At 43.3% G+C, this 27,158-nt stretch overlaps 1 protein-coding gene across 3 annotated transcripts in view; it reads right to left on the reverse strand.

Moving 5' to 3' along the window:
* Window positions 1–27,158, reverse strand: part of SPC25 (SPC25 component of NDC80 kinetochore complex) — a 232,438-nt gene that overhangs the window by 163,309 nt on the left and 41,971 nt on the right. For 2 of the 3 annotated variants that reach the window (XM_069637962.1, XM_069637961.1), the window contains exon 2: window positions 15,485–15,569. The gene's annotated coding sequence lies outside the window, so the exon portion shown is untranslated. Of the gene's footprint in view, window positions 1–11,583; window positions 11,635–15,484; window positions 15,570–27,158 lie in introns of all 3 variants that reach the window. The other variant, XM_069637963.1, reaches the window with a different exon arrangement.

Here is a 27,158-nt window from a genome sequence, read left to right on the forward strand (position 1 = left end):
CTCTCTGTGGCACTGCATTGAAGGTGATGTGTGTCACCATACAAAAGGTAGTTGCCTATGGAGTTTGTCAGACTCCAAAAACAAAGGAAACACATAATCCAAATAAGGTCAAAACACATGAGTGAGAAAAAGGCTCACTCCAGGGTTAAAATTAAAAAGTCCTAATGTCCTTGGGGTCTCTAAGGTTGAAAGGAATAAGCACAAATATGAGAATTCTCCCCAACATACATAATGCATAATTACAGTATTGCTACTGTGAAACACTGCATTGTCCCCATGCTTTAGAGGAAAGTTTAGATTAGTATACCCAATTATCAGTGTCAATTAGATTTCATTTTGTTGGGAAAGGTGCATCATAGTGACGAGTGACCACTTTTGAAAATGTACATGATCACACGGCAAATGTTTTTGATTGCAAACCTAGTTCTGTGACCTGCTAGTTGCATTCATCTGTGCAACTGGTGCTCCACCAATGAGCGGATCCCATACTCCTCATCATCCTATTGCTTTATACCAGCTACACTGAAAGTGCAATGGCTGCAAACTACAATATTCCACCTTTTTTGCCCAGTTCTCTACCTGCTACACCATCCACTCGGCTTAGTCTCCTACTTTCTTTCATCTCACTTAATGAATACAAAAAGCTAACTAGATGTTTACGTAAAGTAGTAATCAATAGTTCGATCAAGCATTTACATCTACAGATCTACTGTAATACCATACACTGTAGTTAGCCTCGAGAGCTCTCTTTGCTCTAGAATTGTATTATAGATTTGCACCTGTGGGAGAGAGCGGCCAACTAGTTTTTTAGAGCTTTTCCACTCATATCTATATGTGTCCATTCATGCAGCCAACCCTTTACATTTTACAGACGCTCATCCAGGGCTCGCAAAGTCTACTCGCCCACTCGCATAGTAGAGTAGATTTTATTTAAGGAGAGTTCCATTTGCAGAGGATGTTCGAAACTTTGCAGTAAATGTCAAATAACTGTTGTACTCTATCTCTGGGTGACAGCAGTGTGCCAAACATAAAGTGGGGTTGTGGTGACATGCACCATTTTACAGAATGTGCATTTAAATTTTATTTTGATCCGTTAGCATTGGTCAAGTGCATTTCTCTTAGGTCGAGTAGGTAAACAAGTTACTCCACCTACAGGTCTAGCAGAATTTTAAAGAATTTACAAGGCCTGACTAATATTACTAATGTCTTACTTGGTACACACAAATGCAGTATTGTTGCTCATTTTTTCTCTTGGGTACAGATAACCTTTGGTGACATTAAAAATATTAGTACAACATTGCTAATCAAATGGGTTTGTTTGCTAATCAAGAACATTTTCATTTTTGAAAACTAAGTTATGCCTTGACTTTTAACCAACTCTGAAGCTGCTACTTAATGGTTTAAGAGGATCCTCTGGAACTTTGACTTTCTTACAACTGAAACCTATCCTCACCTGCCTACAGCTGGCACCTAGACCACTAGGGTCCCTATTCTGCCTCTGAGAAAACTCATGCTATAGACTAGGGAAGGACTTTATGAGATGGGGATTCTGTATTGAATGTATAACAAGTGCATAAGTACTTACTTGTCAAAGAGTTAGTGTAACTGAAGCTCTGCAATAGAAAAGTTACAAAGTGTCTAAAAGTTATTACTTACCTTTAGTTTGCTGGTTGCTCCTTCAGAACGTATACAATTTGCTTTACTTAATCAGAATAGTGCCCCACAATCTAAAAAGTAAACGTGTTGGCACGGTATTCTCATTGCTTAACTGAATGAGTGTAAAAGCTTTCCAATAGGGTTTCTCTATCCTGAATAATAGTGTGTCATTCTTAAAGTGTACCAAAGGATTTTGCTTTCCCTGATCTGCTTTATACAGACCTAAAACAGTCTTGAAGTCCCTCTTGAAAGTATATGGTATTACTTACCTTAAATAGCTGCTGCTGCTCTTCTAAACTTGAAACAAAGGGTTGTGCTTTCCCTGGAACCTCTTAGATCATTTCTAAAATAGTCATATGGTCAATTATTTACCTTAAAATACACTGGCTTTCTTAAAGTGTAATAGTGTTTTGCTTTCCTTGACTCGCTTAGTGCATTCTAAAATAGTTATTGAAGTGTTCATACTCATCATAGAGTAGCTCAAGGCCCCTCCAGAAAGTATACGAGTTTATTTACTAGCTCTGAACTGAGTTCTAATAGTAATGTTGCAAGGAGTATACTTGTAACAGGGTTGGTCTATTATGTGATTTCATAAGAGTGTCACTGCACGACTGACAGGGTCAACTACCCTTGAAATACTGGATTGTAGTCTAAAAGTATATATAACCTGGTCGTACGCCCCAGGAATAGTAGATTACTATCCTGAATGTATAAACTTAGGTTTGACTCACCTTGACTTGCTTCTCTAAATAAGGTAATACCCTGGTTTGCATACCATGGGTATTGAGTTGGTTTCTAAGTATTTACCCAAGATTTATCTTGTCCTACTTGCATTTAAATAAACCCTTTAGGTTTACAATACATAGTGTTTCTTTGGACCAGCTTTATGCTACAATTTCTTTGTACCAAGCTACAGCCCTCTCCCCCTCCTAACATAAGCCGGGTGTTAGGGAGAATTCTAATTTCTGTGCCAATTCCCTTCAACCTTAGAGAATCCAAGCTCTTCTGCTGGACCTAGACTTTAATTTTTACCCTGAGTGAGCCCTTTTTCTCACTCTCTCATGTATTTTAACATGATCTGGATTTTGCGTTACCTTTGTTTTTGGAGTCTTCACAAACTCCATAGGAATCTACTTTTTGTATGGTTCAGTACAGGGTCACAGAGAAATCCTTTAGATTTCTCATAAGGTTTAAATACCTTTTCTTGTGTGAACTACAGTTCCCAAGAATAGTCAAGTGAAAGGATAACAAGTTACTTACCAACTGTAACGTTCTTTCGATTGGATGTTCCTCCCACGTATTCCTCATCTTCGATATATCTCTCTCCACCAGAGGGCACTCCACTCGAGGCGGCGGCAGGATGTCCCTTGGCGGCATCCGTCGAGCACCGACGTCATCCGCTGTATAAATGCCTCGAGCGCGCCCATTGGCCTCAGTTCTGTTTTTTCGTGTATTAAAGCCCATGGATTGTAGTTAAAGACAAGCCTCTTTTGACCCAAGCATTAAAAGAATTTAGAGTGTAAAGCACATAAACTGTACTGCGGGGTAGGCTGGGAGGGTCGATGAGGAATACATGGGAGGAACATCCAATCGAAAGTTACAGTTGGTAAGTAACTTGTTCTTCGAATGGATTGTGTCCTCCCACGTATTCCTCATCTTAGATAGACTCCCAAAGCAGTTTTGTATTGGAGGTGGGAGTACAGACATTTTTTAGTCATGTACAGAATGAAGTACTGATTTAGCAAATAGACCTCCTTGAGAGGTAGTTGAGTCCAGAGCATAATGTTTTATGAAAGTGTGCATGGATGACCATGTGGCTGCTGCACAAATATCTTGTACTGGAACACCCCTTTGAAGTGCTGTTGAAGTTGCCATGCCCCTAGTCGAATGAGCTCTCAACCCATCAGGGGGATCTTTCCCAGCCAATCTATAACATTTGGTTATAACTAAGATTATCCATCTGGATAATGTTTGCTTGGTTACATCCTAGTCCTAATTTACGGCCAGTGTATGCCACAAAAAGTAGGTCACATTGATGTATTTTTGCCAATCTTGAAATATAAAAGCTAAGAGCTCTTCTAGGATCTAATCTATGTAGTCGTTCCTCTTCCTTAATTGTGTGAGGAGGAGGGTAGAAAGTAGGTATTTTTTGTGACAGGTGAAAATCTGAGACGATTTTTGGCAAAAAAGAAGGTTTGACCCGAAGGACAACTTTATCTTTATAAAAGATGGTGTGAGGAGGACCACTAGAAAGTGCCTGCAACTCACTTACCCTGCGGGCTGATGTCAATGCAATTAGAAGTATTGTTTACAGAGTAAGAAGCCTTAATGGACAAGAATGCAAAGGCTCAAATGGAACACATGTGAGGAACTTTAGCACCAAGTTTAAATCCCACACAGGAACTGGAGGAAACACATTTGGACCTTTTAAAAATTGGGTTATTAAAAAGGTATCTTAAAGTAAGATTCCTCCTCTGATGAGCGCTTGAAAATAGATAGCGCTGCTAAGTATCCCTTTTATCGTACTAACCTGGAGCCCCAGATTAGCCAAATGCAACAGAAAAGATAATACTGTAGGAATATTACACTGAAAAGGGTGCACATTCTTATCCCTGCACCAGTTACTGAACTTAACGACACCGGTACAGATATTTAGTTGCTGGCCTTCTAGCCGAAAGAAAAATCTCCATATCGTCACCCGGAAGGTCCCAATCCTTGTATCTCAACCTCTCAGAATCCATGTGTGAAGGTTGCGTATGTTGACCTCTGGATGGAGAACGTGACCTCCCTCTTGCGAGAGAAGATCCTCTCTTTTTGGAAGAAGTTTTGGAGGGCAGATGGGCATGTCCAGAAGGTCCGGGTACCACGTTCTCCTGGCCCAATCCGGGGTAATTAGGATCATGGTTTTCCTGAACTTTCTCAACCTCCCGATTACCTGAGGGATCACAGGGACTGGAGGGAACGCATACAGAAGAGGAAACTCTCACTATGTGTCTCCTAGAGCTCCTCTCGGGGGGAAATTCCCTTGAGCAGTACAGTTCGCACTTCCTGTTGACAATGGTCGCGAACAGATCCACTTGTGGGGTTCCCCAAAGGGTGAAGATCTCTTGAAGGACTTCCTGAGCTAGTTCCCAGTCGTGGGAGACCGTGCTCTTCCTGCTCAGAGCGTCTGCCGCCATGTTTTGCACTCCGGCTAGGTGAATTGCAGACAGAGAGATCCCTTCTTGTATTGCCCAGAACCAGAGCTGCATTGCTTCTCTGCACAGTGGCAGTGACCATACTCCTCTCTTGTTGAAGTAGTACATAACCACTGTGTTGTCTGTCATTATCAAGACATTCTTTCCCCGTACAAAGGGCAGGAAGGCCTTCAGCGCTAGTCTGATTACCCTCAGCTCTAATAGGTTGATGTGTAGTTTGGACTCCGATGGAGACCAACGACCGCTGATTGTCAACTCGTTGGAGTGAGCTCCCCACCCCGTGATTGAGGCGTCCGTTACTACTGTCATCTCCGGCCATGGTTGCCAAAAAGATTCTCCCCTGAGGATATGTTCCTTGCAAGCCCACCATTGTAGATGCTGTACTACCCTGGTTGGAACTTGTAAAAGATCTGACATTTCCCCTGAAAATTGCGACCATTGAGTTCTGAGGGCCCATTGAAGGGATCTCATCCTCAATCTGGCTTCTGGCACCAGAAAAATGCAGGATGCCATGAGACTGAGCAACCTGAGAAAATCGAAGGCCGGTAGATGCCTGGCAAGCTGGAATTTTATTACCATCTGCAGAATGTGGTGAGCTCCCTCTTCGGGAGGCGAGGCTTTGCCCGAACAAGTATCCAGGACTGCTCCGATAAACTGGAGCTTCTGTGATGGTATCATGTTTGACTTTTTTAAATTCAAAGAAAACCCTAGTTTGTGAAGGAAGTGGCAAGTCTTGGACAGATGATCCTGGGCTTGTTCTGGAGAACGTGGCCTGATCATCCAATCGTCCAGATAGGGGTAGACATGAATCCCCCCTCTTCTGAGATTCGCAGCCACTACCGCCATCAACTTGGTGAAAACGCTTGGGGCGGAGGTCAACCCGGATGGAAGAACTTGAAACTGATAGTGAGAATTGCCAATCGAGAACCTAAAGTACTTTCTGTGCTCGAGATGTATTGGCACATGAAAGTAAGCATCCTGAGGGTCCAATGATACCAACCAATCTTGGAGTTGGAGAGCCTGAAGGATCTGAGAAAGAGTAACCATCTTGAACGTGTCCTTCCTTAGGAACTTGAACAAGTCTCTCAAGTCCAAGATGGGTCTCAATCCTCAGTCTTTCTTTGGCATGAGGAAATACCAACCCTTGTTCCTCTCCGCTACAGGTACATGTTCTATTGCACCTTTCTGTAGAAGGGTTAAAACTTCCTGCAACAGGAGCGGGTCTGGATTTTTGGCAGCGTTGTATCCCGGTGGGTGATTCTGAGGTTTCTTTTGAAAAGGAAGGCAGTAACCTTGGGATACTGTTTCCAGAGCCCAAGCATCTGAGGTAATGCCCCGCCATTCCTGTAGATGCTATGAGATCCTGCCTCCCACTGGGGTCTTGTGGATCAAACCTCAAGAGTGGTTTTGTGGCAGCTGCAGCAGCGGCTGAAGGGACAGATGCCGCTGCGGAGGCAGATCTAGCACCTCTTCCTCGCCCCCGAGGAAATCTCTTTGGTCCTCTTTGACTGGCCTGACCCCTTCCTTTCCCAAATGAGGAGTAAAAATGAAAGGGACGACCCCTCCAGGAAGATGAGCCTGTGTACGGGCGTTGTTGAGGTTGTCTTATAGCGGCACTGAGTGATTTTACTGCTGCCTTGGAGGTCTGCAGCTTCTCCAAACTTTCATCCGCCTTGCTGCCAAACAACCATGAGCCGTCAAATGGCATATTAAGTCTGGATTGTACATCCGGTTCAAAACCTGACTTTCTTAGCCATGCAAATCTGCGTAGCACTGCGCTAGATGCCATGGACCTACTGATACTGTCAGCTGTGTCAAACCTGCTTGAAGGCATTCCCCCAAAGCCTCCTTTCCATCCCTTACTATGGATAGGAACCCATCACGTTCCTCACCTTCTGGGATGTGTTGAGCTGCCGCTGACATAGTCGCACAGGGTATATGTAAATCTCGCCAGGGTGCAAGATACATTTGTGGATTTTAGAGCCATGCTCCCCGATGTAAAAATCTTTCTAGACCATGCATCAATCTTTTTATCATCCCTATCAGGGGGAATTGTAGGGTATGCAGCATTCCTAGTTGATGTAGCTGCTTGAACTACCAGACTTTCTGGAGATGGGCGTTTACTTAAATACTCTGGATCAGAAAGACAAGGTCTATATTTTGACACATTTTTATTTACTGCTAGAATAGTTTCAGGTTTTTCCCAAGCAGTATTAACCTTCCTTTGTAAAGCTATACGAAAAGGAAGTATGGGGTCTGGCTGAGGTCCTCCTGACAGGATATCAGTCATGTCATCATCCTGATGGACAGGTGAATTTCTACCCATCCCATGAATTCCATAACTCTGTTCATTCATTCATTTTCTATAACCTGCATCCGCATGTTCTGTTGGGTAAGGCTTTTCAAATTCGTATTCTGGAGAAGTATCCAGGCCGATTGCAAGCACTCAGATCTTGCATCTTAGATTAAGGACCAACTAATTCCTCAGGGAGTTGACTTGTACCAAATTTAACACCTGCAGATGAAACCTCTTCTTCCTCTTCTCCTGACGACATTCCTTCATATATAGATGACATGTGAAAATCACATCTACTTTCTGGGTGAAACACCTTTTCAGGTATCATGGGTTTTAAAATTGGTGTTGATTTCTTCAAATGGGTGTCGACGTCAACAGAAGAGTCGATGTTGTAGCTACTACCTTCGATGTCTTCAAAGGAATCAACGCTGTTGAAGGAGTCTTAGATATCGTCGATTGTGTACTCGACATAACCTTTTTTGGTTGGGTCATTGACCCCTTGTGTTGGACCGCCTTCGATGGAGGTTGCGGACATGTTTTGGACGAGGACTTAACGTCTGAAAATCTAACGACTTTTTCTTATGTTCTACCTCCAGGTTATGCACTGGAAGGTTTTTCTTTTGAGATGTTTGGGAAGATTCCCTGGAAGTCACCCTCAACAATTGTACGTCAGATTTCCTCGTCTTGGACCTTCCCCTGTCACTTTTTTTGTGCGTAGGGGCGTGGTCTTCAGACATTTTTTAGGGGGTCTGGGCCGCGTTCTCAAAATCTTTTAACATAAATGCTCTGAAAGCTTTCCACTTTTTAGGGGAGTCACGTCTTGTCGGACATGTTATAACTTCTTCAGATGACGTCGAGGAAGAGGGAGACCGGTGTCGAATTTTCTTCGCTTTTTTAGATGAAGAGGACTTCCTGGATCTGCTCCTCGACCTAGATTTTTTATGACATTTTGTCGAAGACTCAGCCGAGTCTTTCCTCCCTCTCGAAGAAAACTGAGGATTCTTCCCCCACCGCCAGTTTACCTCTTCGTTCTTTTAAGGCCTTATGTGTCATTGACTGACAAGAACTGCAGTCATCAATCCGATGGTCGGAACCGAGGCACCAGAGGCAATTTCAATGAGGGTCAGTCAGCGACATCTTTCTCCCACATTTCTGGCATTTCTTAAAACCAGTTTTCGGTGTGGGAGGGTTCGATGAAGACAACATAATTGTTCGAACGGAAGCGCTGTTTATCTCGATCCGAAGGGAAGCTAACGGAAAAACGGAACGGAGGCCAACGGGCACGCTCGAGGCATTTATACAGCGGATGACGTCGGTGCTTGACGGATGCCGCCGAGGGACATCGATGCTGCTGCCTCGAGTGGAGCGCCCTCTGGTGGAGAGAGATTTTTTTTCCGAAGCAGCAAAGCTTAAGGTAAGGATATATCTAAGATGAGGAATACGTGGGAGGACACAATCCATTTGAAATTACTTTACTTACCTTTTCTCTTTGTAGGTCCAGCACAACCCATTTTATGTGGAGTGCGAGGGGGGTTACTTTGTAGCCCCTTTTCCTACCTACTCATGTAACATTTTTGATATTACCCTCACTACTTTAAATGGCTGGTGTCAGTGGTTTAATTATTCTACAATTGTGCTTTTCTACTGCAGGCTGAATCCTTAGCTGCAGTATAGCACCCATCGGTGACCACCATTTTGTCAAAATAGCCCGGTCTCTCCCCCTACCCCCCCCCCTGCAAGTTTTCTGTTTGTGAGGTCTTTCTTGGGTTTTAGTTTTACTCTGCACGCTAAACCAGGTTTGAGCCCCTTGTTAGTTTTGCTTTTGGCAGGCTTCAGTATTGAAATCCGCCTCTGGCTCCAGTGTGTGGAAGGGCAGGCAGTGAGGGAGGTTCCCAACACTCCCCTGTCCTTTGTCTCTAGGAATGCGTGAATGCACCCAGTCCTGATTGGCTGGCTGTCCTTGCAGGACAGGCACCCTGCTGTTTGAGTGACCGATAGGCTGTGCATGAATGGGAGAAACCTGCTTAAAAGGCAAGGGTTTTGGGACCGAAGAAGAGTCAACCACTGGCAAGAACAATCCGAAGAAACTGTGAACGAAGCTTGCCGCATCCTCCTGGACAGTTGAACTGCCCAGTGAAGCTGTGCTGCTGTGCTGAAATTCCCTTTTCTGATCGACAAGAGAATGTCCGGGAAGGTACAGCTTCTTCCCTTGCGTTAGTGGGACCAACAAACTCAGAGTAAAACTCCACTGGACCACCTTCCCTGACTGGATGTACTTCTTTGCTGCTGCAGGAACAGAGTGCCAGGGGTCAAGAAATCCATAGTCTAGTGCAAAGTCTGTGATCCGGCCAGACGATCCAGGGTTCTCCCCGGACCCTCCAGAAGCAGGATGACCAGAGCTCGAGTCCCCTCACCAGAGTACAGGACTCAAGGAGTGAAGAAAGCCCAACCGGTATCCAAGATCCACGGTGGTGCTGTTTACCAAGCGCTGAGACAGCGAAGTGCCGCTGATACGAAAAAGCCCATAGCTGCAGTCGACCTCGGAATTGCTGTCGCAGGAGTCCCCAGACGTCCTCCCTCTTGTCCCCAAGACTGAGGCCCAGGAACCCAGGATCTGCATTGCTGCAACCAGACAGAAGCCAGCTGGACCCTCTTCTTCTAACCAAAGGTACTGTTCTGGCTTGGGGTACTTACCTCAGTGTCTTTAGCTTTGCTCTTCTCAGTTGAGACTTGCAGTAGCTGCTTTGTTAAAGTTGATTTCAGCTCTACCCTTCACAAGTGTAACAGCTTGTGACTCCACAGTGATTTTTCTTCAACAACCTCTAACTTGGTGCAAGACTTAATCTGCCCGAGTTCCAAAGACTTTGCTCCATTTCACTTTAGCTGTCCTGGCTCCCTGCAGACTCCTCTACTCCATTTGACTTTGATTCTTACTGTCCCTCATAGGTGATCCATTGGTTTTAAACTGATATTGCTGGGAAAGGTTTTTATGTAGACTTCATTGGAAGATTTATAAAGTGCTCACATGCTCTGAGAACCTATTTAACCTTTCCTTTCTACCAACCTCAGAATCTACAAACTGTACTAGTGATATATAAATGCCATTACTGTCCTAGTTAGTGAAGTCACCTCAGGGTGTACAAAGTGTGAAAGAAGCATCTCTAAAGATCAACTAGCTTTGTGCCGATTCTGAACAAGTATTTTAATGTGTATTTAATTGTTACACATTACCCCTTTTTAAAGAATGCTTATTTGAAAACTATTGTTAAATAATGATGTACAACATAAACCTTGAATATAAGTGTTACTTGGCTATTTGTATTTGTGGATTTCATTGCTACAGCTCACATTTACCTCTTTTGAGATGAACCTGGCTGCTCAGTCACAATACCAACTTGTGTAGTACAGGCCTGTACCAATAGGTGGGTTACCTATTACCAAGAGGACAAGAGTTGTGCAGTCTCCCCCAGGGTTACTACATCAATTCTTGCCTAACACCTGGCTGCTCTGTCCATGCTACCCACATCCTCAGGTGGTACAGCCTTATACTAAGAGTGGAGCTGATCTACTGCCTCAGATATGGTTTTTATGAAGTCTTGGTAGGACTTTAGAAAAACGGTCCCAACAGTGAGGCGGGCTGTCCATGCTGGGGCTGTCTTCTGGGCTGTTTAGCCACCTGGGTGTACCACCTAAGTGGTGGAAGCTGCGTCACCTGGAATGCTATTTGGACCCCAATATTGCACCTCATTTGCTCATACGACCAGTCTAGTTCGCCCCCACTGTAGTGCTCTTCATGGGATTGACTTCTGCTGGCGAGCTGCCTTCATTTGTCTGCTTAGCTGGGTTCTTTCATCCTCCTGGAGTATTCTCCTTTGTGCGTGTCATTTCTGGCTGATGGGACCCAAGCCAAGGAAGGGCAAATGTTTCTATTTTCCACAGTCTGAGTCGTTGTTGTTAGTCCGAGGTTCAAGTCTCTGGCTTTTCGCATCCTGTCAGCCGCACCTGCATAAGTAGTGCAGTACTCGCTGGATTGTTTCAGGCGTCCTGAACTGACATTTTGAGAACCATCGCTTTGAAGGTTTACTTTGGGGTCCTGGGAGGGGAGTTTATTTTTGATATTCAACCCCAGGGGTTCCTGCATATTGTGGCTGAAGATCCCTGAAACTGTCTTTGAACCAATGTTTCCAACTCATTTGTATTGGGCATAAAACTTGTCTGGTTGCCTCGCGCCACCGGGAGATGCTAAGTCTCACACCTGTCACTAGGGCTCTTTGTGGGCCTCACTGGACTGGTGGCCACCATCGCCGCATATATGGGGTAGAACTGGCACTCCCCATACACACGGATTTGCCTACTGGCTTTGTCCGGTTTATTCCTTCAAGAACATTTAACTCGCCCACAACTCTTCTGAAATGAACTCTAAAAGGTACTTGCCGGCCTCAGGACACTTTTCTTGCTTCCACCTTCGGTCCAGTGAGATTTAGACTAAAGATTGGAATTTAAAAACAGTAGTCAGGTTTCACTCTTAGGATAGGAGGGGGGCATAGTACAATTAGTTACATCAGGGCTCACAAAATCTACTAGCCACTCGCATTGGCAAGGAGTTTTTATGAAGGGCGAGTACCACATGCATAGAATTGAGGTTTGAAATGTATTCGCCATTCACTACAAACAAATCCAGATCATTCAGAAACCTCAAAACCTAAGAATGACTCTGTATTCCCTTGCCGCCTTAAAGCGCTTTGAAGCACTTCACTTGTGTATAAGCGCTTAACAAATAAATACTTACAATTATTTTCAAAAAAATATTTCGCTGGCCTTTGCGTGGCAGCAGTGCACCACATATGAAGTGCACTTATGGTGACATGCACCATTTTACAAAAAGCACTGGTACATGTTTCATAAAATCACGAGTAAAGTTTAGTCCAGCAGGATGTCTCACAGTTTCTCACCTCCCAGATTTTAAATTTGTGATGATCACTTGTATGTACGGTAGTCGTGGCTAACTGATTTTTTTTTAATAAATATTTAGGATTCAGAAAGATTTTCCAATTCACAACCTCCTGTTCCCTGGAGGATCATTTAGGTTATAGGAATAGGGCATGGGAATAGGTTATGGCATCCTTGTTTTTAGGGTAGAGCTATGCACTGGTGCTGTGCTTGCAATCTATTTTACTACAACAGCAGTGTCATCGTTTATGATTGATCTGATCAACCGATATACAATTTATGTGCATCTGATGTTCTTTTCAGATTGTACATCTTCTCCACTCTGTTACGTGGCAAGCGTTGTATAATATACAGACACTAGTACTGCCTGGTTGTGGTACATTGGTTCTTTGTCATTTCTGCATTTTAAAGCCTGAACACAAAAAGACTATTCATTTGGCAGTTTTGTGTTGCCTTTAAAATGCAGAAATATTACATACTACTCCCCTCCTTCTCCAAGCCCACCCCCTTCCCGCCTCTAAACACGCATCCTCCCCACACATACTGTAAGGAACTCATGCTGGCAACAGTAAAACAGTAAAGACAAACAAAAGTGATCACAGTTCAGGGGTGTTTATTAAACTGTATAAATGGGTGAGAAAAACGCCTAATCTAAACCTAAATATAAGATGGGAGCAAGCTACGACCATCATAATTATATATATATATATATATATATATATATATATATATATATATATATATATATATATATATATATATATATATATATATATATATATATATATATATATTCCTTACCGCTAACTTTACAAAAATAGTGTGGGATAGTGTTCACAAGAAAAGAATGAAGTGTTCACAAAAATGATAAATTAGGATGCTATGGCCAGGGTCTCCCTTGCCCATGTTTTTAGCACGGGACAAGGCGGGACTCTTGAGCACTATACACTCCTGGGCTTCTTCAGCACGAGGCTACAGTTCCTTTCAGCGATATCAGGGCAATGGCTGGTCAAGTCTCTTTCCTATTAAGGTCTCATGCTTCCAAGGGCCTGATGTATCCAAATAATAAAACAAAAGTTCCTTCCATATACGTTTCCGTAGGGCGATGACTCTTCATTCCTGGATTCCCCTCAACCAGGCTCCGATCCTCTCGATTGTTAGCCTCCCTCTACTGGGTTCACTACGGCTTTTCACTCAGAATAATTTCCCCCGTCTTATTCAAGAGTCAACTTTCCACTGTGGACATCCCTCAGCCAGGTTCACTCTTGTCAACACAATGTTCACAGGGTTATCGTGCTTCACCACGCTTTGCAGGCGGGTTCACATTTGCCAGCTATACAGTGGGTTTTATCATATTGTGGGATTTGCTTCCCTTCGTTTTCTTCTCTTAGCCAAGTCTGTGTCTCTGCCCTCAGTGAGGATCTCCCTTTAACCCCCAGTCAGGCTCTCCCTTAAGCCCCCAGTCAGGCTTCACACAATTTTATTATCACATAAGGTTCCCGTCCGTCGGACTCGAACCTTCTTTAGTGGTTCTTGCGCCTTAGCTTCCCTGTTGGGCTCGAGCCGCTTGGCCTTCCACTGTTTGCTGGGTCAGATACTTGGAGTGGACGAGGACTTTTACGGGAACCCCAGCCTGACCGCTCTGACCATTGTTCCGTTCTCTTCATTCCTTTTGTATGCTTCCATCAGCCTCGAGAAGTACAGGTTTTCACATTTGCCCCAATGCCTTTTGGGACTTGTAGTTGCTTTATATTCATTCTGGTTTCCCTTGCTCTTCCCTTGCTCTCTTGTTTCTTTGCGATAGTCTCCGTCGATCTGGCTCAGACCATCAGCTCACTGCGAATATCCCTCAGTTGGGTTCATGCTTGTCCTCAGAGGTCACGGTTTTTATTTATTCTTGTGGTTACGGATCAAAAACTTTCAATTGTACAAGGGATTTTACTTGACCCTTGTATGGCCACTTTGACCTTACGTTGGGCTCTCCCAGGGCATCCTGGTATCTGTAGTTCAACGAAGGGGGTCCAACAGAGTCTTTCGAATAAGCACCCCTGGGGCAGCGGACTACTCTGCAGCTGGTCCTCCCCTGGTTCTCAACTGTTCATTAACATACACACATTTTTTGTTCACAAGCTTTCAATTCTTATGTTGCCATTTGCAACCTTCACTCAATGCAGTCCGGTCAGCTATCGGATCTCCCTCCAACTCAACGGATGAGCTGAACTTCCTGGCGTTTGTCTCTGTTGTCAAGGACAGTACTAGAGAAGTAAGCGCCTCTTTCTGTCTTGGTTATCAGGGTGGGAGGCAGCAGTGCACCGCTGAATCTGTTGCACCACATGCTAGCTGTCGTTCCCGGTCTTATGATTACTTCTCACTGAGGTTTCAAGGGTCTGGGTCAAAAGGGGCAAGGGCACTTTCCTCCTTGTCGTCCTTTCAGGTTTTGTTGCTTTTCTCCTCCTTTTGAATTGCCGTCCTGGAACAGTCACCTGCTCATGAGTTTTGCCTTGCTCCCAGTGTGCTCTCGTGCACCACCTTTTATCCCAGTGACGAAGGGAAAGGACCGTCAGGTTTGTGCAGTTATTGTCAATTGCCTGACCCTTGTGTTGGGACATGTCAGGGAAACAGCCCTGGTTTTAGTCTGTGGTCTTTCCTGGTGTAAGAAAGTATTTGTGTTGGAAAAGGGTGGGGGGAGGAGTGGGGGTAGAGTTTCTGAAAATCCTACAGGGTAGAATGGGGCAATGTGATCACAAGGAAGGGGTGCCGCATCTCACCCTTTGTGTCCCACTTCCACTCCCCGAGGACCCCTCAACCAGGTGATCCTCCCTCACTTGTCCACCCCCAGGAACTGGATGCAATAGCAATTGGCATGTCGTGGCCACCTGGATGACAGATTCCAGGGGACTAGTCAGTGTGACACCTTCAGGTTACACACACACACAAAAAAAACTCACAGCTCACTCCCGCGACGTATACGCTGAGGCTCACAGAGCCAGACAGCCCCTGCGAGCACTCGTGTGCGGCAGCGGCGTGACAGTTGGAGTTTAGAAAGACCGCTCAAAAAAAAAAAAAAAAAAAGGCTTTTGACCTAATACCGATACATTGACTTACTACAAAATGTAAGCTTGACACAAGCACATAAAATGTATTCAATATAAGCAGCGGAGACGACACAAATTACTTAGCTACAACAACATGAATAAACATGCTCTACCAATCAACCATTCAAGACATCCTGCCCTAGGGGACTTTTATTATACATGGGTCGGGGAAAAAAAAAAAAAGCTCTCCGCTTAAATGGAAGACAGTCATGCAATTGGAAAGGTAGTGGACCTTGTAACGAAATCCATTGGTGACCCAGATTACACAACCGGTCCCAGGTACCACTCACCTGCAACAAGAGATTCACAAGACGCTGGCCGGTTGAAGAGCTCCCACATGCACTGGATCTAGTTCCGGAGGGGTCATCTGTCGATCTGCCAACACAAAGGGAAAGGTGAAAATGGATATGGAAACACTGCAAATGCTGCTATAATCCCATCAGAACCCTACACTTGAAATCTGCACTGCGTGCCAAGTATGTTGAGACCTACTGGTTTACCCCGCAACTTCCTGAAAAAGGAAGCAAAATGCACATTTTCTGTTTTTTACTTAAACCCACCTACCTCGCCCTTGTTTGCTCCCACCACTCTGGTCACAAACACTGGTTTTTCATCCCTGTACTTACTTTCCCATACCAACCATACATAAGCATGCTACATATGGAAATGTGTCTGCATGTGTTTGTATTGGGTTAAAAATAAAAAAATTCTCACTTTCATTTCCTTTTCCAACTACAAACCATGTCTGGCCATCTCAGGCATGAATCTACTGCAAAGATTAAGAAAGGGACACATGGCAATAAAGAAGTCAAAACCTTAGTACATTCATTTAAGCCCTTTGTTTTGACGGCAAGACAGTGCCACTCTCTCCCTTCCTCAGTACGCAAGGAAAAGAATCTACTTCCTTTTATATATTACCCTACAATGCAGGCATAACTTTAAAAACCCTAAAAACAGAATACTCCCTCAAGAGGATAAGAACGAATATGAAAAAGTGACTCCATGAACAGAAGATTTCCTAAAGATATGCCTGCAGATATTAACAAAATAGCCTTATTTTTTATATTATTATTTAAAGCGTGGACCTAGCTTGAGTGTAGCGGAGCGCTATACAGAGTGAAGGTAGCCAGCATTTGGGCTTGCATCTATTAACAGTAGCACAGAACTGTGAGTTGAGGTCTGTGCTAATGTATATGCATCCACTGGAATTGGTCCTTGGTCAGGTGGTGTTGAAAAAGCCATGTTTTGAGAGGCATTGGAGAATTGCGAGGGCATTCCGATCCAACATCGGGATTGAGTTCCAGAGGGTGGGTGCTTGACGTTAGAAGGATTGGTTGAGGCTCCTCTCTTTGCAGACAAATTTGGATTCAAGCTGGTTGGTTGTTTTGCTGCGTGAGGAGCATGTGCCACCAGATATGTGGAGCTTAGCCACCAGGTACCCTGATGTGTTGCTTGTGGCTGCTTTGTAGATGATAAATGCAGCCATGAAGAGTATCCTGGTCTGGAGAGGAAGCCAATGTAGTTCACGTAGGATGAGGGTGATTTGGTAAAATGTAGGTTTACCGACAATTAGAGGTGTTGCAGCATTGTGGACTGCTTTTAGGGGAGTCAAGTGAGCAGCCTGGAGCCTTCCCTCCCGACCCAGGACTCCAATATTTGACTCTACCACGTTGTAGCTTACGACTCTCGCTTCTACCTCAGGCCTTATTTAAAAGTTACCGGCCAGCCTTGTATCTGCCTACCTTGTCTCTGCGAAAGGTTACTAGACTTGTACCTACATCCACTGGTTTTAATTTTGTTGTAATATGAATAACATTCAATAAACAGAACTTCTGTTACTCATGGTGCCTTAGCAAAAGCGTCACCCATACTATGTAACCCAAATGTCAGTTCAAATATCAGATACTAAGTAAGCAGGCTACTTGGATGCGTAACCTTATCCCATGCTTCCTATCTTTTGTACATATGTCACACAGGCACTTAGAATTGTTCCCCTTGCAACTTAACCATTTTAAAGCTCAAATATTATTTGCCTTCTAAGGAGTTTGAGTAGGTAAATTTCATGCACAACGTCACCTATTTTAGCATTTCTAATATTACCCTTAAGTGGAAGCAACATTACAATATCATTTACTTAGCCTGCAAGAGATAATGGGTATGGACTATGCCTAGAATTACTTGTACATTGTATTCAGACGATGGATATTTAGACAGCTAAAATGATTTTCTCACAATCTGCATGTTTTCAGAGTTCCTTTGGGCACAGATCTTAAGAAATGATATGGTAGCTTTCTCGAATTCAAAAACGGGTTTGCTGAGCACTTGTGTAATCCTACCCAACAATATTAGGGTGGGGTACGTTGAAAACTATTTTGTATGTACATCAAAATGATTGTGTACATGCAAATTGCCATTTTCTTAAATTGCCCATAATATCATGGATATGTTTTAAATATGTTTTGCCTCCAAAGTATTGTGGGTTTCAAAATATCCCTCACTTTTTGCAGTGGCCCGTCGACTTGTACTGGAGGCTAGCACAGGAGCCGGGCAAGGGTACAAAGGGAAGGGCACCCTAGAACATTCCTAGGTGGTGAAAAGCAAATTAGCAACTTTCAAGTCAAATGTTTCGGCAGTACAGTGAAGGAAATGTGTTTGCTTGCTAAAGGATAGGAATCTCTAGTAACTGTCTAGGAAACTGTACCTTGTGTCTTTCTATGCTCAGCTGCTGACAGCTTTTCAATATAACGTTGTGTTTTGCATCTATTGTCTCTAGCATCCCTGTGCATCGGGTTTAACTGAAAACAGTGAATTGCATAATACAGGTCACTAGTTATAGAATGCGGCACACAATCTGTTGCATCTCGGAGCATTACTGATATTAACTTAAAGACAAATATATGCAAATATTCTTCAAAGGGGCTCTACAAGAAACCTTAGTAAGGCTCTTATTGAGTATTTTATAGGCTGTTTTGAGGAATGGTGGGCAGAACCATAGGCTGTATTGCGTGCACTGTCATTTCACTTCCTGTCAACATTACAAGCAGGGCCCTGATAAGAGGTTACTCCCTACTTGGAATCAAATGATTTTTCTGGGAGTAAAAAATTAATTAGCTTTGTCAATAGGGATACGTCATGCTTATTACGAGATGTTCTTTGCCTTAACATCCCAGAAAGGAGAATCTGAGAGACAATTGGGTGTGGGTCATGCACCAGCCAGCACAAACCAAGAAAGAAGGAAGGAGTAATAACACTTCTCTAGGCGGAGTTATGTTTTCTTTATTTTTAGGGTCAGTCAGTAGGATAGATTAGGTTTGGACAGAGGACGAGCTTTATTTGTTTAAGACGTCGTCACAAGCAACCATTTGTTATGAACCTCCATCGTAGAAGCAGGGATAGACTAGGATTGTCTTTACTTTAATAAAACCGAGATACCTGAAGATACGTCTTCTTGTCCGTCTCCCATGTCTGATTTATCACCCGCTACTTAGTGCTAAATTTTATACTGGTTATTACAGCACTGGACCACAAAAAAAAAATGTAGGCGCAAAAAAAAATACCAGCTAACGCACAGATGTATTTATTGTGCATCAGGGATAATCTATTGACATTATTATCCTCGTTTCACCAGAGATCCGAATGCAACATCTTTTGCAGCCACTTTTGGGACCTGCAGGAATTTCCCCATTCACCCAACTCTGTATACCATCATTGGTTTTACTTTTCTGTAAAGAAACTAGGGCTCAAATGTGATGTTGCTTGAGAGAGCTAAATGGCAATTCAGCCAGTGGAGTGATTTTGATAAATAGTCCTTATTATAATACGAGAAACAGCATTTTAGTATAGTAAACAATGCAAGGGTGGTAATTTTTTCAATATTGCACCCTTCTAGGTGTTCCCAATTCGAGCAGTTAACAAGCATACGACACAGGGAAATAAAGTGATTTCACCAGGATCACAGTTGTGTCATGTAGGGAACCCAGGATTTGAGCCAGGTTTCCTCGATCAACAGTTTGCAATTTGACAGTCGACTACTTTTGTTCCCATCTTCAACTTTTGCCCCAACAGGCACAACTTTCTCCATAATTGGATTCCAAGATTTAAACTAGAACACTCTTAAATAAGGTGGGCTTATAATCATAGTAAACCACATAGTAAATCAATCCAACCACATACAAGCAATATCAGATATTGCTATAAAATCATGTTATGCACAACAAGCAGGATCCACACTTTGATATAATGAACAGAGAGAATGTATAACTCCAAAAGGCAAAATCATGAATTAAAAATGCTTCTCCGTTGGTTCTCCATAACGAAATGCCAATTACAAGGAACAAAAGACAGAGAATAACTATTTGATATATATCATTAAATAAATATCTAAGCAGATCAATTGCGATTACCCGCTACATGCAACAAAGACACTGTGAGCAGTACCACTCCTTTAGGAACTAGAGGGACAGGGGAATATACCTGCTAAGTGAGGAGACCCCTGGAGGCAGTACACAGGGAATTCCCCAGAGCCCTTTCACGAGGCCCATTCAGTTGTGCGCTCTGGCCAATAGACATATAGGGAGCAGGATAATAGGTCTGATCTCCCCCATGAAACTTGAAAGAGATTTCCTCTTCTACCGACCCCAATGCACCAGAGTACCCAACACCCCTTTGCCAGGGTTCAACCCAAGATACGACTTCACAAGACCCAATCAGGTGAAACAGTCCCCTTCCTACAACTGACATACCCAGCTCCAACTCCCCATTGGTTTCATAAGAACTACCGGCCATTATCACCAGACAACAGAGGCGGGGCACTCTAAACACCACTAAGGAGGGAGGAAACACACACATGGCCCCTCCCCCAAACATTACCACCCCATCACTGAGTCACAACAGCAAAGTGGAAAACCTCCCATACTCCATTCATCAATGAGGTTTATGTAGACACAAACACTGATTTGACTCTGGGTAACTTGGGGTACAGAATGCGACAAGGACACTAGGTCCTCGCAGAATGTCCTTGTCGCATTCTGTACCCCAAGTTACCCAGAGTCAAATCAGTGTTTGTGGAGTACACCCTTGCACCTTGCTTTAGATTGCAACCAAGAAACCCTCAGTATAGCTTTACCCTTTTGATCACAGCCTAAAACCCTTAGGGCCTGTAGCGTTTAGTCACATCTTATTCAAAATGTGCTTACTCAAATCCAGATAGGTCATCCTGTTTGGTTTCCTATACCATCTCCTACCCATGTGGGTATTCACAAAACCCAACCTGTTGGTCAATAAAAGGTGTTCACGTATATTTGTTTTAAGTCAGAAGTGTTATGTTGGTCTCACATCGTCATATACATTAGAAAATAAATTGGCAAGTGTGTGAAAAGGGGCTTCTTGAAAGTTATTAGACTGCAAACTTGCTCACATTGATAGTTTCCACTTTGGACACTGTCTGTTTCATAAGATTACAAAGGCGTAGGAAAAGACATACGAGAAGGGCTCGTTCAATAGTATAACCCAGGATGTAGGCCTTAAACCTGCAGAACTATCCAACTGAATGCCTTTATCAGGATGCACAAAAGCAACAGACAGTGCTCCAGATAAGATTTTCAGATGGGAGTATTTTACTCCCAATTTTTAAACTTTGAGAGTGAATTTGATTAGAAGAGAGTAAAAATGGCTTTTCTCCTTGGCAAGAGAGTAAAAAGTATGCGACATCCAGCCTACATGTACAAACACTGCATGGAAATCATTACCATTCTGCAGCTTTCTACATTGTGACAGAATACACCTTTCATTGTTTCTCTAAAAGTCTGGCGATTTGATCTCTCCTGTATATATATTTAAATGTTGAAAACACAAAAACCTAGCCAATTACACGGTAAAGCAAACTATAATTGTATTGTGTGTTTTGAGGTTCGATAGCAGAATTGTCTTTTGCCGTTCAATGAAAGCCCTGATTTCCTACAGCTATTACTACCTAATGGTATGTCAATGTTATGATACAACAGTGCAGAGAGGCAAGAACTCCATGCTAAAATCTATACCTAATATGGTCAAATGGTTATTTATATAGCACTTTCGGCAATGTGCTGCACATAGAACATATTTATCACAATCACCAAACCAAAGTTGGTACTTGTTTATCGACCTCTAAAGGATGAAAGGCCGAGTTGGCTTTGCCGGGATTCAAACCTGCAACCTACAGATCATGCATAGATCGCAGCAACGAGCACTCAACCGGCTGAGCTATCTTATTGGCTAACATCCTTCAGAGGTCGGTAAACTATCGACTGAGGTATAATAATCACAGTGCCTTGATGTTGGCCGAACCATGTATGAAGCGCTACATAAAGTTAAATACCTATCCAGATTATCTCAGGGACAGGTTTTGCTGAGTTTCTATTTCAATTACTAAAATTTACATTCATTTGTTTGTTTTTGAACAATGCTTACACTTCCTGTAGAGTCAGGTTTTGGATGTTTAAATTGTAGTCTTGAAGATTTGAGAGGCTGGAACACCTCTGTGGTGTAATGGCAGTCACTCACCCTTGAGGAAAGACTCTGCTGCCACTAACCATTTATAGTAATGTATCCCATTGACTGCAAGGTTAAATGGATGTAAATTAGACCGTGCATAGTCATAACTTTACAGTTTTTATAATTAGAATGTAAATTAAGTTATAAGTGTAAACATGATCTGCCTCTGCATGATTACGCACAGCACAGAATACAATTGTGCAATACTGGCTTGCTTTCACACAAAAAAGCATAATTTGATACAAAAGATGAATTCTCAATTGCAACTTAGTTTTCTATCTTATTGATTATACAATGCTAAAATTCTAAGAAAATAAATATGCACAGTGCTTCTATTTGCTCCATGAGCATCTACACACGACACAGTAGAAGCTGAACGGAAAGAAAACCATCCCTTTCATCACAGTGTGCAGTTTCCTTTTTTGAAAGGATCAGAGAAATACATTCTGTCCCAGGGGCTTTTCTCCATGGCTTGCAATTACATCCATGTAGATAATAATCAAAAGTAGCGTTCTGGTTACTGTAAAGTGTCGGGACCTTTGCACTGCCCTCTGCTCTAAATGTGTGTAAATATACACAGAAAAATAATAAAGCTGTCGTATTTACAAGATTTTCATGCATAAGAAGGCCTGGTACGAACCTCATCTGGAAGCCTGGCAACAGATCATAGAAATTGACAAATCCATAGCTCTCAAGTATCCCGTGGCCATGGCTGAGAAGGAAGCAGTCTGTTTTTCTTGGTAATCTGGGATGTGTAGTTTTCTTAAATTTTAACTTGTAAAGAAAAAACGAAATGTACCAGAAACCAAAGGGGGAAAAAGGACCTGGATTACCTTCTCGCCCATTGCCACAAGAAACTGGAGAGCTTTTCAAATCTTAAAGGAAGCGCGCCATGGCATGCAGATGCTCCCCGCTGCTTTGACAGTCCAGGACCGAGACCACTTATAGCACTTGTGATGTATTGAATCTGTGGGATCGACCTCTGTAGGTGTGCTAGTAACCACCCTAAAATTGTTCTAGAATTCAGAGCCTGAGTGCTAAATCTAAATGCTTGGCAGCGAGATATTCCAACCCCCTCAAACTTCCCCCACAAAGTTTGTAGATAAATGTACAGAATGGATTTAGGCTTTGGGAGAGTATCTCACCCTCAAAACCAGTATTTACAGTTAAGGTAGTCCTAAAAAAAATCTGAATGTCCAAATCATGAAAGATGTGGTATTTTTATTCTCCTCATCACTGGAGAATAAAAACACCACATCTTTTATGATTTGGACATTCAGATTATTTTTAGGACTACCTTAATAATTACACTGTAAAGACTGGTTTTGAGCACGAGATACTCTCCCGAAGCCTTAATCCATTCTGTCAATTTATAGCACTTGATATATAATGCATGTATAATTCATCATATAGAACATATCGGTACATACCCTGGTCTAAACGGATGAATTTAGAGACCATCCTGGAGTCATCTGATGATTATCGAACTACACTAGAAGTCATTCCCACATAATCAGGTGTCATCACGCTGTTAAGTCATCAGCAAATATCTCAGAATGGTGGGTGATGATTTGCTAACATCATCCCTATTTTAGAAACTGTTCCTGATGATTTTAGGTTGACTTCCTGATCACTTCAAGAGATTGCACGTTTTGTCACGACCCTCGCCCAAAACCCCCTCTGGAAAACCCATTGGCCAGGTGGAGTCAGGACTCGGGCCTCTAGAGCCTGGCATCCTCTTCAAAAGCCCTCATGGGGCCAGTCCTGGCGCAACAATGTGCTTGGGAACTACTTTATTGTATTATCAGCCAACATGGAGGCATCCACATTGCTTGGTTCCCAAGAACCAAGCTATGCGGTCTAGTGTTTTGGGTGTGGCAGGCCTGGAACTACTTTCCCTGGTAGTACTTTACCTGGGCTATATAAACCACACCCTGACTGCAGAACATGCTTCGTGTTACTTTGCAGCTTGCAACGTGACACTCATCGTGTCCAGCTATTCCCTCGAACCTCGGAGAGGCAGAACCTGCAAGGAGACAAAAGGAACATCATTAGCAGCAGCATCTTACCTGCAGTCTTCATCTTTAAACACTTGCAGTTACTGAGAACAGCTTCCTCGAATCTACATGCCTCCCGGACAGAACGACCTGAAAGAGGAAGATATAGGCAACATTAAAGAAATCTGTAGAGACATTTACAAATTACGAACTGCTCAAAAGGCTTACCTGGCTGGTCACCTCTCGGGTGGCACCACTCCGGACATTCCACTCGCGCTGAAGAACACCGCGACCTACAAGGAAGGAAAACGCAGGTTAGCAAAGGCAAGACTTTGCAGCGCTGTGCATGGCGCTTACTTACCGCATCATAGCACTCTTAATGTGCCATCATTTACCAGCGGGGCTCAACCAAGCTGGTTCGCCGCGCTGAAGCTTTGCATACCTAAGGGAGAAAAAGAAAAAAAAAAGACATTTTAAACAAAGAAAGGCATGCAGGATAGCAACACAACTAAAGAACAGCAATAAGACCTACCTGAACAATATCAAACGTGGCGGCGTCAGTGAAGTAACTGGACCGCACTCGCCCATGAAAGACAACGTGCCCCTGCAAAGAAGGCAGGACAGAGAGCACGCCTAATTCTACCACAAGGCAGAACCTTCCCCGCAGATCACATCAGGGCAAAGCTGAGAAGCATACCAGCGAGTAACCAGGCTGGGTGGCTTCCCTGTGGATACCAAGTGAGCGTAACACATTTGAACCTTATGATTTGGGATGATTCTGGGATAACCTGCTGATTACTTCAAGAGCATCGCCATGAAACGTGTGTTCTTGATGATTTGGGGATGACTTACTGAGTTCTTCAGAACATCAGAGTTTGTAGGATGATATGCAGACTCATACAGATCCTCATTCCGCTTTTGCTTAGTTGCACTCGTGCTGAATGACCCCCAATGTGGCATGGGTAAAGCTTGAAACTATATTGGGCCAAACCGGAAGCCAGAAGCCTAAACATAGCAGGCACCCCCTGGGTGAGAATCCTTTGCCATCCCAGTAAAAAGCAGGCACAAAGCACCCTCAGAATCCCCAATGTGGCAAGGGTAAAGCTTGAGACTATGTTGGGCCAAAGTGGAAGCAAGAGGTCTAAACATAGCATGCACCCCATGGGTGAGAATCCTTTGCCAACACAGGCAAACACAGGAACCGAGCACACTCACAATTAATACATTTCCATGTTGACTGCACCAATATATGCCAGTATTCTTATATATTCGTTCACAAAGTATTCATGTTTGTTTTGCGCATAATCCAACAATCAATTCAACAATCATAACCATAACCAAAAGGACCTCCAGGATTTAAAAAAAAACATAGGATCCAAAAAAAGAAAGAAGCAATAAACAAACAGAACTACAGTCCCATCAACTGACATCTCAACTACCCACAACCTACCAAATACAAGCAACAACAAAATACAAACAGCAAAGAATTAACCCAAAAGACCAGGAAAAAAACACTAATCGAAAGAGGATGCCTCCTCAAAGGAACACAACCCAAACATCATGCCTCACCACAAGAAAAACAAAAGAAGCCACAACAGACAACAGAAATAATATGAAAACCCAAACCACTCGGGAAGGCACCGACCAGCATGATCCCACAATCCCAAAAAAAAAAACTCATCAAGGTGACCCAAGGAGAAATACAAAAAACAGAGCAAAGACAGACTACATGCTCGCTACCTGTCTACATACAACAGCGTGGTAAACAAAAAGGGCACCGTAACAACGAACAGACAGCCAACAAGCGTCACGAATACAGACCCAACCAGGACACCAAACGGAACACGACAACTAATAAACCATCCTTACCTAGTCTCCACCATGGAGAATACAGCAACCAGAACAAGGGACAAGTTGGAATCCATCACACTCTACACCCCCTACATCACCAAGACTGGAACAACAAGGGCTAGCTACCCTATTACCAATTACCAGCCGGAACGAACCAGAACCAACCCCACCAGCCATAAACCTTATTGGTATACTCGACTTACCAACAAAGAATCGCCCCACGCAACAGCGGGGAAAACCCACCTGGAACGGAAACACAACCAACACCACACCGGTCAGAACAAACAATACTAACAACCTGAAAGGGAAAATCAAGCAAACTACACTGCAGCCTGCTCAACGTTCGAGCCATGGCAAAACAGAAATCCATGGCCTCCTAAGTGAAGGAGGCACAGACGTGCTCTTCCTTACAGAAAGCTAGCTATCATACAACTACAATAAAGCCATTGGGAACGAAGCAATACTCGACCATTATAAATGAATAAATACCAACAGAGAAAACACAATTATACACAAAGAACACCTCAAACATCTCGAATCATCACAACCAACGCGGAAGACTATGAATCCCTCCTCATCAAGATACAACTCAACCACCAAACCAACAAAGTATTCCTCCTGATCTAAGGGACCACCTTCTTACAACCCCAACTTTGCAACGAAACTAGTGGACAAGGCCGACATGCTATCAACCCACCATGACAACCTAGTCATACTGTGATATTTCAACATATGGTTTGAAAAAGAAAAGGAGTACACTGCACACTCACTCTGCGCACTCCTGGAAACCTTGCAGATCAAGCAAATAGTAAATGGATCCACCCATGACACCGGACACATCTCAGAAGCAATTTTCTGCAGGAAAGGACTATGCGCATCCGTGCCACCTACACCAATTGTGTGGAGTGACCACTACTCTATACCATTCTACATCACACCCGCCTACCGGCCGCAAAGGACATACTAAACACCATACCAGCAAGAAAAGAAACTGAAAGAACTTGGACCTAGAGGCCCTAACAAACCTTCTAGACACAACCGCCCCAAGCGAAAGAGATCCCACCGATACAAACAGATACAACACAATTGGATCACCAAAGGCACTTGACCATTTAGCACCAGCTAAAACATTGAAAGCAACACCCAAAAAACTGGCAGCAAAATGGTTCACAGAAGAACTGAAAAAACATCAAAAAACCAAACAAAATGGAGAGAACAATACACCAGACCAAGCTGAATAAATAACAACGACAACTCAAATTGTACAAAGCAACAGTCCTCAAAGCAAAAGAACTATGCCACAAGAATAGAATCAGCAAACAATCCACAGACATAAACTATTAACAATCAAAGAGATTAAAAAAAATACAAAATAAAGAAACTTCTTGCAAAAATTCCAACACCTCTACACAAACATTTGTTGACAAACTCACCAACCACCGGAGAACAAAAATAGGTGGAACACAGGAGACCATCAACCTAGCCGGGGCAAATACAACCGCGACCACTGGACCACGGACACCAGACGAAACACAGATTACAGCAAATCTCATCTGCCTAGAACCAATCACAGAGGAAACATTTG

Source organism: Ambystoma mexicanum, chromosome 14 (assembly GCF_040938575.1).
Source record: "Ambystoma mexicanum isolate Mex_15411 chromosome 14, UKY_AmexF1_1, whole genome shotgun sequence".
In the NCBI taxonomy this organism is placed as follows: domain Eukaryota; kingdom Metazoa; phylum Chordata; class Amphibia; order Caudata; family Ambystomatidae; genus Ambystoma; species Ambystoma mexicanum.